Source organism: Bactrocera neohumeralis, chromosome 4 (genome assembly GCF_024586455.1).
Source record: "Bactrocera neohumeralis isolate Rockhampton chromosome 4, APGP_CSIRO_Bneo_wtdbg2-racon-allhic-juicebox.fasta_v2, whole genome shotgun sequence".
Lineage (NCBI taxonomy): Eukaryota > Metazoa > Arthropoda > Insecta > Diptera > Tephritidae > Bactrocera > Bactrocera neohumeralis.
This window is the reverse complement of record NC_065921.1, coordinates 16,949,675-16,964,281: the sequence shown is the minus strand read 5'-3', so window position 1 is coordinate 16,964,281 and position 14,607 is coordinate 16,949,675. Positions and strand designations below refer to the sequence as shown.

Below are 14,607 nucleotides of genomic sequence, written 5' to 3'. Positions count from 1 at the left end.
AAACAATATTTATTTACACTCAACGACTTTTGCTGCGCTGAGTTATGCGCCAACAACAGTTAGCAAACTGGCACGAAAACATATACAAATGTACATATACATATATATATATATACATATATATATGTAAATATACTGCATATCGTTCTCACAAACAAATATATGTATACAAATACACTTGCTAGCTCAAATAACGCTCTCACACGTGCGTATTTTATTATTCGTGTGTGCTGTTGCTGCTTATTTTCAGATTATTTGTTGAACCCTAAATTCACACCAAAGGCAACGCTCCGACTGCCACATTCTCTACCACACACACATACCAAAAATTTCTTACAATGCTTGTGCTTGTATTTGCATTATTTGCGAATCCACAAACACCCACACACCTTACACTCACCTATGTTTACAAGTAACTATATATGTATATATATATATATATATATATATATATTCATAGCTCCGTGTGCGCCTTTGTATGCATAAATATTTGTAATTTCTAAGTCGTCGAAAGTTCTCCAACTTAGCTTAACGCACGCTTCCACAAAAGTCGCTGGTACACACTTATCTATTTACGAGTGTGCTTACCTTGCATGCGTTTCCTTTCACTTCGCGCCCCGTGTGCTCTTGACTCATACGCACTTTTGCACGTTTATGATATTTTCGGCGGGCGGTGGGTGGAACTCGCAACGACTTGTGAAAAGCGTGCAAAAATTGAACTTTTTATTTCTGCCGTTCATTTGGACCGTTGGGAAATTTTCTGGGCGTAGTGCAAATTAGAATAGTTCGAAAATGAAGAAGACCTCTTTGATGGCTACAATAACGCATATTTTTTAATTTAGTGGAGAAATTAGCATGATGAGAAGTGAAAAATTGTTCAAAATCGCCAAAATATTCATTACTCTTAATCAGTACGGCTAGAGAATACTTAATTTCATGCTCCCATCGTTCAGTTCTTACTCTCTTTGGACTGTTTTCAGCACTCTTTATATTGAAGATGAAAATTTTGTTTGTAAAAAATTTTAAAAACTAAATTGTGTAACTCAAAACCGCTTTGATGTTCTTCTCATACTTATATTCACACTGTCAATATTAAATAATATAATAATATATAAATATTGTATACCACAGATTCTTAGATTCATGGAAAAAATGGCTAAAAATTTTGATTGCTAGTGACATATTGAGGATGGGTTGTGACAACCATTAATGATTTTCTAAGAAATTTTAATTAAAAAAATTCGTCAAAACGGTCTTTAATGTTCAAAATATTCAAAACTTATTTTGTTGTAAAACAGTGTAAAATTTTCATAATTAGTAAAACCGATTTTTTAATACAAATTGTAGAAAAACGTAACTTTGTGAGTCCAACTAGTCTAATAAACTCGAGTTTATGTACAAAAACATACTACTAAACTCGAGTTTATACTATAATAAACCCCAAAATAAAATTTCAGTTAAAAAATCAGCGGGTTAGCAATAAACTCGAGTTTGATACCAGGAGATAAACTCGAGTTTATTACCAATAACTCGAGTTTATGTATAAACACATACTAAAAAATAAATAAACTCGAGTTTATTACCAATAACTCGAGTTAATGTATAAACACATACTAACAAACTAGAGTTTACACTTTAATAAAGCACAAAATAAAATTCCAGTTTAAAAATCAGCAGCCTACTCATAAACTCGAGTTTAATGCCAGTAAACATATTCTATATTCGAATTTGTAAATCATTAAAATATTAGTAAATTCGAGTTTATAGATTTTTATTTCGGCTATAACACCCTTTTTATTTTCGTAAACACTAAAAATTGTGTTTAAAGGGACTTGAAGAAGAAACGTTGTATGTGGGAACTTTTCGATTCCAATCCATGCAATAATCTCAAGTTTGTGTATAAACACATAATTTCAAACTCGAGTTTGTCCTTATAAACACAAAGTAATTTGAGCTTAAATATCAGTAAACTGGCATTAAACACTATGAAGCACTGAAATACCAATAAACTCGAGTTTATGAATCACTGAAGTACCAGTCAACAAGAGTTTAGAAATAATTGAAATACTCTTAAGCTCGAGTTTGAAATTATTTTAATTACAGTAAACTCGAGTTTAGGAATAACGAGTTTATAACTCAATAAAATACTGGTAAACAGGCACTTATGAACCACTAAAATACCTCTAAACTCGAGTTTATAAATCATTTTCATTAAAACAACAGTGCACTCGAGTTAACAGATCACACTATACCTGTCGTGACTACAAAAATAAATAATGTTCATATATACACATTTTTTATTAGAAGCTTTAAAATTTTTAAAATTTTTGACTATAAAATACCTATTGGCCATTTACTACCTGCACCAAAATACAAAAGTCTTTCACAAAATTTTCCTCACCTACTCCACTTACCACAACCTTTGAAATGTTTAATAATTGCTCACAGCGCGCTTGACATTGGCCCAATCTACCTTTTGTAATTTTAATCAAAAGTTTTCGTAGCTACAATTTCACCGTTGCGCCACTTTTGCATACTACCAGGCGCTGCAGTACTTTCCAAACATATGGCGAAATTGGTTTGCACAATTTTCCACATGCATACAAAGGCATATTTAAAATAGGTTACAAACTTTTTGCCAAGAACTTATTGCTTTTTAACAGTTGCTAAAACACGCTTTTGCGACTGGCTTGCTCGTAAAGCGCCTGAAAGTATGTTAGCGCAGTCTTTGTTATGCCACAGCAGCTGGTTATTGGTTTGACAGTCACATTTTTGGTTAATATAAGGAAGCAAAATGTAGATGTTTTAATTTTAGGCAAGTTCTTGTTCTTCAAATTGTTGATATGAAATATGTTTAAGACAAACTTTGATTTTGAGTTGAAATTTTATTAAGTGAAAGTTTAGCAATTTTCTTGGCTCGAAGTCTTATCAAATGTGTCTCATATCTGAAATTTGTAGATAAGTTGGTTAATTTATCTATTTTTAGAGGAATTTCGAAGGATTTTTTAGACCTATCGCCTAAAGATATGCTACAGTTCTGTTTGGTGAACATTTATGTCATCTTGTTGGTTTTAAGTTCTATGATAGGCATAGTATGTCTAAAATCTTAAAACAGTTTGGTCAATTGATCTATTTTCTAAAGAAGAATTTCGAAAGATTTTTTTACATATACTGCCTAAAAGTATGCTACAATTCTGTTTTGGTGAACATACGTCTTGATTCCTTGATTTCTAGTTTTAATTTTTTAACTTTGTGAATTCTTATGTGATTTCTTTCTCACTTAGAGTTAAGCCCAGATTTCAAACTGCCTATAAGTCCAGCTTTTGTGATCCGTTTAAAACTCATAATCCGCGACATCACAATGTTTCCACACTCATTGCCTCTCGCCAGCTTTTCCACAACACTTTCAATGGAGTCCACTGCCGCCGCATAGGGACGGAGCATTCAACCGAAAAGACACCATTTTTGCATAACTCTGTGCATATGTGTGTACGTCTGTATAAGTCTGTGTGTGTGTTCGTGTTTATTGTCATAGCAGCTCGACAGGCGTTGTCACGAGCTCGACAGACCAGTACAGCGCGTGGCATTGTTATGCGATTTTTTCGCATTTTTGCTCCATTCTTTGGTTGAGTGAAACATGAAAATTACAACATTCTTGCAAAAGGCGCCTTTATTACCACAACTCTCGCTGTCGCTCGCAACTCTACTGCGGCAGTTTTACGGAATGCTGAAACGTGTGTGTTTTAAAGCTGATTTTTTTTTTTTGTTGGTGCAGTTCTTGGCTATTGCTCGTGTTTGCGCTCGCCTGTTGTTGAGTTGCTGATATTTGCTTTTATTGTTGTTATTTTTGTTGTTGCTGTCCCCTTTGTTTGCCCAACTGTTCCGTTTCTTCGGCCCTTGTTCTCATTCATATACAGTTACATGGACTGCATGCTGCATATTTGTGTCAGGTCCTTTAACTTGGTTAACAGCCCCTTAACCCGCTTTTTGTTTGGTCGCTCTCACATCGTACAAGTACAGTCTTGTGCAAATTTAAGCATTTCCTTTGGAAATATGCAAAGCTGATGATGCTCGCCTCAAATTGAGTTCGTGCTTTATTGTTGACTTTAAAGCAGCGTTTTTTTGTGTGCTTGAGGAACTTTGTGTAGTTGGCAGGTGTTAAATGAGGAGTGGAGTGCATTGCGCTGTACCTCATATTCGTAGACTGCTCAGACAACATAAAGAGAGATCTGCAATTGGAACTTTTTTAAAATTAAGAGGCATATCCTAGAAAATTATTGATCTTATGAAGGCTCAGTGCGTTGGGTTTAAATGTAAGATAATTTTTAATAACGCCATGTCTTTCACCTTCAAAGGCAAGTGCGGCATTCAAAAGGGTTGTCTTATAGCCCCCTACATTTTTGGCGATATTATGTTCAAAGCCATTGACATAATCTGGTCTAAAATTTAATACCTCAAAGTACAAAGCAATCATTGCCAGCACTCTGCCAAAGATGGTGCAAGTGTTTGTCCAAAAATCTCTGAAGAAAATTATAAAGATTTGGTCTATAGAAACCGGCTGAGATATATAAACAAGTGCAGATTAGAGCCCATAAGTCAGCAAGAAGCGCTGGGTAGCTGGGCACACTTGGAAACACACACGTGAAAAAGTACCTGACTTGATAGGGAAAACGTACGGCGAACTGAAAGAATTATTCGGAACATGTTTGCCTTATGAGATTTCTTAACATGCATTCAAGCTTTGTCAGCAATAATTATCGTATTTCCTCTTAATTGCAATCTTGCTTTGAGCTCCCATATACACACATCCCCTTTTAGTAGCACCTAATGGACCAGCCAATCTAGCTTTTAGTACGAAAACTTCTTTATGTGCCAACTGCACTAATTTTTATATGCTCTCATATGAAGTAATATGCCAAAAAATAGACTACACCGTCCATTAAGGACAGACAAATTAGCTAATTCAGTGGCCTTACGAAGAGCTCTTAGTGGCATATAAAGACATAAAAATTTATCTATATGCAAGACAAGCAGCAGAAGCCATAAATGAAAGCCACAGCTGTGCGAATAGACAAGCGCAGTGTGTAGCAGCAGCAGCTGTTGCATACTTTTATGCGCCAACACAAATTTTCCTGCATTTATACCAAGTGCACTCCCAAGTGTAATTTACAAGCAGTTTGCAGCGTTTTTAAGCTTGACATGCCTGCGAAAGCAATTCGCCAGTCATGTGAGTGTATGCATGTAGTGGTGTTTGTATGCTAGAATATGCATTTTCATATTTAAGAGTTTATGCGAAGCACATACTGCGAGCACAGCAGTGATCAAAACGCTTGCATTAGTATGTGTGCATGTTTTCATATATATTAAAATGCAGTAGTGTATGTGAAGCTGGTGCGAAAAATGTTCTAATTATGCCCAACACGAATGCGCAACGGCACTGCTGTGGGAGTTAAGAAGCACTTAAAAGGATTGCAAAAATGAAGAAATAATGCTTTGTGGAAGCTGTTTGCTGCTGTGAACACACTACACATTTTGCGCAAGTCCTAAGCGCATTAAATTTAGCTCTCTTCTTTTTGGTTGCCTAAAATTAGGCGCTTGTGAGTGGAGATCGCCTTTGCGAAGCTAAAGCGAATTATACATAGCATCGTAAGTTGCGTGGTATATCTGCTTTGCGTTTGAGCATCTTTGCTCGACACGCCTAAAAGCATACTACAACATTTCCGTTAATAAGCACACAATTGAGACAGCAATTTGCCAAACGACTTCAAGTGTGTGCTGAGGAACACTAAGGCGTACGAAAAGACATAAGCACTTATGAAGACTTAGCAGCACGAGCGCCTGCTGGTATGCAATACTTTATGAAAAATTATTTAAGAATTAAAAAATAAGGTAAAAACAAACATTTGTGTCAGTAAACTGTACATTCTGTAATAAAAAATAGATAAGGAACTAGTAAACTGTGCATTTTGAAATAAAATATACAGAACGAACTAGTAACAAACTAGTTACAAAACATTAAGTTCTGGTTGAGTTCACTAACTTGCACATAAGCTGCTAGAAAGCCGAAAACTGTAGAATTTTAAGTAAAACACACATAACGAACTAATAACAAACTAGTTACAAAGTCACCAGTTTCGGATGAGTTCACAAAATTTCATGCCTAATGCTTTATTTAATCATAAATTCCTATTTGCTCAATAACACAACACTTTTCATTCATATACCTACATATATCTATTTTATGTTATTACAATATTTTTATTCGGCGCCACATTCAAATTTTCCTGCAGAAAATGGATTTGTTTCACTAAGCCATTACACTTCACCAGCACTAACACTGCTGCCCGCAGCAACATTTACAAATATTTAGTAAACATAAATCATCGCACTCTGCTGTGGTTTGATTTTGCTCCACTCTCTTTTGTTTCTTATTTTTTTTATAATATTTTTATTGTTGTTGCATAACAGTGTGTGTTAGCAGCACGCTGCATTGCAGTAGCCTAGAAACCATGCAAAACAAGTGCTGAAATATTTGCATACACACACGCATTACATTCTATGAGTGGAGTATGTGCTGTGGTCTACTTTTCGGCGCTAACACCATTTATTGCTGACAAACAGTGATTTCAGCGGGTTTGCGCTGCTGCCACTGCAACTAAATAACTTTTTTTTTTAACTTCAATGTGAAAGCATATTTATTTATTTTTTATGTACTGCTATTTGCTGCAATTTATTGTAGCGCACTTCCATGAGAAAAATTTCATTTTTCCGGCAACACAACTTTATGCGCATTTACACACTCGTGGCGCATGCAGCATGCCACATTCATATGAAATGCGTTGGTTTGTGCAATATTTTGCAACAGTTCATTCAATATCAGTTTTATGAGCGCAAAACCAAAGCGCAATTTTACTGAAATGAATGCAAACCATTTGAATTTTTCGATTTTTCGCTTTGAAAAAATACGAAAATCAAAGGATTCACACAAATGTGGGGCTTAAAGCAAATATTGCCTAAATTGAAAATATTCCATGCGGTTCTCCAATCATCTGACTGAGTTTTTAAAATATTCATTTCACTCTTTTCTGTTTCATCCACTTTTGTGGTTGCGCAAAATATTTGTAAAAATATTTATTTATTTAGTTTAATATTTTGATACGTTTATTTATTTACGGCTAAGCGTGTGCTTGTGCCTTGCAGCATAAATTGATAAGCAAACACTTACACACATATACGTACATGCCTGTCAGTTTCACTGCTTGAATTTGAAAGTTTTTTTTGTCATAAATGCTCGCTTTGCAGATTTGAGTTAATAAATTGCAAACATATTTATTTTATTCATTCGTTTATATAACCATTTTCATTAGAGTTGAAATTGATTTCTATTTGCAATTTATTTAAAAACTGAATTTTCGGAAAATCTATTTATTTAATTAACTGAAAATATAAATGAAATGTGGTTAAATTAGTTTTAGTAAATTAGAAATATAACTTGTCTCTAAAGTTATTCAAATTTTCTTTAAAGTTATTGCTTCAATTTCTACCTAGTTAAACTGCAACAGAATTCTAAAACTATGAAACTAATTTAAACAGTATTTCAATTATTTATTTTTCCATTTTGCTTGGACGAAATTGTCTACAGAAAATCAATTTTATTTACTTAACTTAAAACGCATAAATAGGTCAAATTAAAGTAAGTAAAATACAAATAGGAATTTTTTTTGAAAGTTTTTTTCGAGTTTCTGTACAGTGCTTCCACTGAAAAGTCACACAAGTGTTAAAAAAATTATATTAAATAACAACATTTTTTATTTTATTTCTGTTTATCCTAAATTGTATTCAGAAATTAGGTTTTTATATTTTCAAAAGCGTTTATTGCTTATCAAAGTGAGTAGATACGAACTAGTGACAAAGTAACTGTTTAATTTTTTATTGAAAACTATCATAAAATATTTTGTCGCCTGGATTTTTTTTTCATTATTTTTTTAAGTAGAGGGAACCATCAAAAATGATGGACGTTTAATCTACTATATAATTCTCAGTTTCGTCATGATTAAAGCTGCCACTTCGTCGACAGCTTTCCAGTTCTCAGCAGACTCACAGATGAGTGTCGTCAAATTTTCCACCGTAAAACTAGCACCAAATGTTGTTTAAACTGTTTTCTTTTACTTAAAAAGCGAGGGCAGTAAAAGAATACATGCTCTGAGTCTTCAAAGCACTCTGAAGACGTTGAACAATTCGGACTAATGTCGTGCTAGAAGTAGTTAGTATTCGGGTTAGGTGAAACTTCGTCTGTCGATCCACGAATTGGTGTTCGGTATCAGCCTGTGGGTCCACTGTCCTTTGAGTGAGGTTCGCCACTTCTGCCATATTGTTAAGCCTTTAACTCTCTCTACTATTTTGGCTCCTATGGACGGTTTTGCTAACTTGTATACCCGATTCGTCATCCTGAATCAATGAGCATCATCCTCATCAGCGTCACTTGTTATTGTTCATAAAGCACTGATAACTCTTAGTGCCGACAGCCTATGCACTCTGCTTATTTGCCTGGCATATGCTTTGTTGCCTAGCGCCTGAATCCATATTGGAGCCGCATATATTACAACCTATCAACAATCGCAAAATGACTGTAAGCAAGTTTAAACTGAGAATAATCTTGAAAAATTATTAAAATTATCTCAAACTCATACAGTAGCATTTTGTTCTCTAGAAGGATAAGAGTAGAATGGAATGACGCTAAAATGAACTAGAAAGTCTACATAGGCACTGTGCACCAAAAATAACTTGGACCTGAATGAAAGAGTAAGAAAGGCCAGCAATTCATGTAAGTAGTTTCTCGGCACAAACTGGTGGCTTTGTCCTTCTTTCATGCACTGGTACTACACAACAGTTAAAAGTTGTAGTTGATCTACAATGCAGTAGAGTGGTGGACAGACTTCCGGAAACCTGCCTACCGAAAGCCAATAGAAAGGGTTCAGAAGATGGCTGCGCTGTTCATAACGGAAACTTTAAGAACCACCCCAAAAGTGACCCTTGAACAAGTACTATACCTGCCATATGTAGACCTTTTCACTGAAACTAGCGCGGTAAAACTACAGACGGCAAGAAAAATTTAAATATAGAACTCTCGTTCACAGCTCGGTGGTGGCGGTTTGATGAGCACGCTTTCCAATTGGAAATTCAGCTTCAAAATAAACGTAAAAAAAGATAGTTGACTTCAAGACATGATGGCTATACGCGATGAATTAAACATTTATACCAATTGGCTCGAAAATAGAGGACAGAGTTGATGCGGGAATTACTGTCGAGAGCTTAGCATTAGGTAGCCTTTTAAAGCAAGGCAGCAGTGGAGAGTATCTCTAGAAGCAAGCCACTTCACTTCTACTGGCAGCAATGTCACAAAGCCATCGAGAGCTATGAGATAGTACGGCAGTTATGCGAAAACTTTACCAACATTGGTAAACCCATTCATTGTCTATATGATGATCTACAAATCAAATAGGATATAACTCCTTTAAATTTTTAAATTTTGGAAAGTGGTAATAACATCAATAATGACATTCGAATTTTATTGTGCATAAAGAAGTTGCGAATGCTAAAATTTTTAAGATTGCTGTCTTCAATATTGTCTACTCTATCCTCTTTGATAAAAAATATTTTCTTTTTAGATCAAGGCTGATCTCTTATTTACTTGTTCTTCCGGGTACTATTAATGCTGTGTGTTGCTTTCAATTTATCTGTAAGAGATTTAAGTGCTTGCTATATAACGCCTCTACTAAAAGAGCCGTAGAACTCTAGGATAAACCACGCTGGTTCGGTTTAAATGCACTTTAAGCCTTGCGCCGACAAGTAGGCAAGAAAATTTCGTTTTTCGGTTTCGCATCATAGACCAAATACTATATTTTTTAGTAAGCATATTTCTGAAAAGATATTTTTACACAATATTTCTTTAAAAATAGTGAAATATTGAATAAATATAAATAACTTTTTTGATATAATTTCTCATTTAAATTAAAAATAATAATAATAAATAAATTATAATTCAAATTGTTATAAAAAAATTTAACATAATCTTAAAAATCAATCAGTAGCTATTACAGATATACCAACCTGATTCCTTTATACGGTTTCTGAGCTATGCGCCTAAATGTAGGCAACACTCTCAGCTTGCTATTTGTTACCTAGGGTTCACATCAGATCATATTTTCTCACTAATATTTCTCCAACGATATTTATAAAGAATATTTATTAAAAAAAAATATAAAATATATAAAAAGCAAATATTTTTGAAAATAAAATTAAAATGTTTCAAATTAACTGTAAAATATTAAAAAACGATCTCAAAAAGCAACCAGTAACCATTTCCAATATTCAAGCAGGAATATTTCTCTACTAGAAACTAACCGCGCGTTTATCACCAGTAGTGACTCCCTCACAAGTTCTTAAATTATTTTTCTTTCTGCTCGCATCCACCTGCTTGTTTCCGCCAAAATCTTATCTCTACACTATAAAAACCGCAGACAAAACCTTCACCGTATCAACTTAACTTAAAGCACCGAACGTTGTCATGTGTCTGACTCAGCGGCAATTGCAACAAATTATTTTCGACACAGCAAAAACAGCAACAAAAAAATGTAAGCAAAAAACCGCAAAAACTTCAATGTTGCATGCAACTACCTCAAGCACATATAATAAGTATATAGTATATTACTGTAAATAAAAAAATGTAAAACTGTGGCAACACTTGTGGCAAATGTGCAGCAGACATTGCCGTTGCAACGTACACAAAAGCGGATGATGAAAAATGCAAAAGGTGAATGTGCGAAAATTGCTTAGCCACGAGGTGCATTAGAAAGGTGTGTGTGTGTGTGTGTGTGGGGCACAAACAAATGGGTGTGAGGAGTCACACAAGCAAAAAGCATGAATAAGCGGGGTTAACTGTGGCGAAGGAGCTGTGCTGCAAGGACGCATGCAAAGGTGAGCAAACTAGCGGCTGCTGGAAACAGACAGGCACGCAGACAGACAGACAGACAAAGGTGCATTTATAAGTGCAAAGTTGCATTTTGTGCCACACACATATACGCAATGCTAACTTGCCACTTGAAAAGAGGGAGCGAAGCTTGTATGCATTTTTGTGTTGCAGACAGTTATTTACACCTTGTTTGCGGCAATGTGTGTGTGCCACCAACACATACACACACACACACAGAAGCTGGCAGTTAAACTAAAGCGGCGCTGACGACAAAACACAATTTGGCAGCAGACACTTACCTCGAATGCTAAATGTAAAGCCAATAGCTGCGTTCATGCCCCAGCAAATGCTCTGCCACACCACTCACTTGCCACCTTGCCTCCTTGCAAATAAAGTTTTATGCGCCACATGCCACATGCCAACTATTGCTTGCAGCAAAGCCAAGCCGTTTGTTGCCCATCAACACGTCCTAGTTGCACAAAGGCGGCAACAACAACAACAACCACTACAACAAAATGCGTTGCATGCAACATCGCTGGAAAAATAAGGTACAACACACCGTATTTCTAGCGCAAAGCTTTGTTTGCCGGCCGTCGCTGCCACACACACACAAGCAAAACACTCTTGCCACACGGCTGGCAGCGCGAAAATTGCTATGTGGCAGCGCCAAAGGCAGCTCCAATGGCAGCCATCACATGCCAGCTGTCAGCAATGCTGCGCCTGTTTATTGTCGCTTCGCGTCGTGTTGCTTTTGTTGTCTTCTTGTGTTTTGCTTTGTGCCAAAAACTTTTCTACTCAACGCCAGGAGTTCGTGTTTTATATTCTAGCAAGTTGCCTTTTTATTTTTATTTTTTTGTTTTCGTGTTTGTTTCTTTTATTTTTATTTTGTAAAATTTTTTTTTACATTTTGCTCGCTTTTTTCTTTCTATCACTTGCTTTATATGGCTTTCTGTGGCAGTGTTGCTGCAGTTACCTTTGAGTGGCAGTTGCAGCATGTATGTAGTTTTTCATTACATGTTCTTGTTGTTTTTTTAGTTGGTGTTATAAAGTATTTTTTGCAATTTTCACACACCCAAGTCGTTTTGTTTCTTTCTGTTTACCACTTTTTTCGCAAGAAACATGCAATTTCTTCATTTCCTTTGCTGCCACAGACAACAAATTATCTAAAGTCCACAAATTGTAGCAAGTTGAGGCATACATAGATATGATTTAAGATATGTTTATATATTTAAGAGCAGTTCGGTATTAACAGCATAGGAATTTAGATATATCTTAAACAGAAAAAAATATTTGTAATATGATTTCGTTTATAAAGATTAACAAAAATTTAAAATTGAGATTTAAATAGATTAAAGTATGGCAGGATCAGAGTTTTCGGCAGGTGCCGAAACGTTCATAATGTTGGAAGAGGTCTTCGGTGATAACTGTTTGTCGCGAGCAAGTTTTTTTTGATATTTATGTACAAATTATTCAAAAAGGGTCGAGAACGCGTTGACGACAAACCACGTCCAGGACGGCCATTAATATCAACTGATGATCAACACGTCAATAAAATAAAGGAATTGGTGATTGATCAGTCAGAGATCTTTGTGTCATCGTTGGAATATCTGAAGGATCAGTGAAAACCATTTTAAAAGATCATTTGAGCCTAAGAAAAGTGAATGGCCCCAAAGTCACTCACTTTTTCTAGAAAGAGCGTCGGGATAACGTCTGTGAAACAATGCTTTCCGACTAACAGGATGTCATTAAACGTATTCTTACAGGCGATGAGTCTTAGATATATGCCCTCGACCAAGAAACAGATGATTAGTCGGCTAAGTATCGTGGAAAGGTGAGCCGAGGACGAAAGAACCACGCAAAGCAGATTAAAAATCAATATTATTTGATTAACGAGGTGTGGTGCATTCTGAATTCCTTCCTTCCGTCATTTGCGCGAAGCTATACATAAAAAGAGGTCGGAATTATATTGCATTGATTCTTCGTGAGTTTCCAAAGTTTCAACCAATATCGCGCCGCAACCACCGTATTCTGATTTGACTTTAATAACTGCTTCGAAAATTCGAAAAAACGTTGGTATAAGTGTATTGGAGCCAAAAGCGTTTTACTTTGAGGGGGACAGCATACATTTTTAAGAATATTTTCAGCTATTTTTTGCTCACTTTCGAAAATTTTCTACCTTTGGATTGACTTTATATTGGCGTTGCTGTAAGCATAGCAGATTAGCAATTAATTTTTTTGTAAAATCGTTAACTTCACCTGTACTGAAGCTATAATACCATTCATTGGTGCATATCTTAAAGCGAAAAAGGATACAAAGATAATTCTTTCTTACGCTCTAGTGATCTGAACATTTTATTCGGAAATAGTAAGCGTTGCTTCGGTTCAATAAGCTGTGTCAAATTTTGTGAAGAAATCTTCTCAAATAAAATAGTTTTCCATACAAAAACTTGAATTTGATCATCCAGTTTGCATGGTAGCTATATGCTCTAGTAGTTCGATATCGTCAGTCTCGACATATGAGCAATTTATTGGGGAGAAAATAACATACACAAAATTTCATACCAATATCTCAAACATTAGGGGACTTGTTCGCGTACAGACGGAAGCACAGACGTATTCCTGCTTGTTGAGGTATATAGGGTTTGAATCCACTATACCTATAACAGGTTTGTCGATTAAATTTCTACAAGTGGTCAGTTGCATATAAATTGCCTCTTTATCGGAGTATAATTGTAGGGTGGTGCCAGCTCTAGCTAGTTCATCAGCTTCACAATTACCTAGAATAGCACTGTGTTCTGGAAGACATTTCTGGTTTATCGTGGAATAGGTTGTTAGATCCAGTAAAAGATCAAAACATTATTCCACTAACTTTAATGAAACCAAAAGAGGCTTAGTGACTTCCAAACCGCTAGGCATCTATATGTATGGTTATGTTTTTTGTTGTAAGCACTCTGTTTATCATAGCACAGAACAAGAACGCTTTCTTTAATTGCTGTTGGTTGTTCGCTTGGACTTCACTAATTATGCTGTTAAGACACCAGCTTTCACTCAATTATCCAGTTAGTATATATCTATATAGATACGCATGCTTGTGTCTTTGTCCACTTCAGAGAAGTGGAGTGTCAATTCTACAGGATTTCCAAAATTCATGGTATTGGGTAGACATGGAAACTTACTAAGCACATCAGCATGCTACTTAATACAGACTACTAATTATTGCCCCAGACTAAGAGCTATACTTCGGTGCCATTTGCTTACAGAACCGGTTTATGGGTAGTAAATGTAAAATAATATTTAATTCCTGACTTGCCGTTGTTCTAAGAGCTCCACTGATGCAAATATGACGTACTCTATCGTCATATTGACTATCGTCACCCAAAATGGATTGACTATAACCAATTTATAACCAAACTCAAATTTTGTTTCACTATGAATGGTTTCCATTATATCGTTTTTTTCGTCGCCTGTAAAGTTGTAAGAAGTGATGTTACGTTATTGTGCATTTTTGTTGATGACATACGCTTTCCATACTTCTTACCTTGTATTTCTTTTCCAATATTGGCCGCCCTACCAATACACCATATGTCATAATCGGCCTCACAACTGCCGTGTACAGCTAATGCGTTAGGTGGAGC

At 35.5% G+C, this 14,607-nt stretch overlaps 1 protein-coding gene across 6 annotated transcripts in view; it reads left to right on the top strand.

The window, feature by feature from the left end:
- Positions 1 to 14,607, top strand: part of LOC126756811 (syndecan) — a 487,360-nt gene that overhangs the window by 361,958 nt on the left and 110,795 nt on the right. The window lies entirely within an intron of this gene.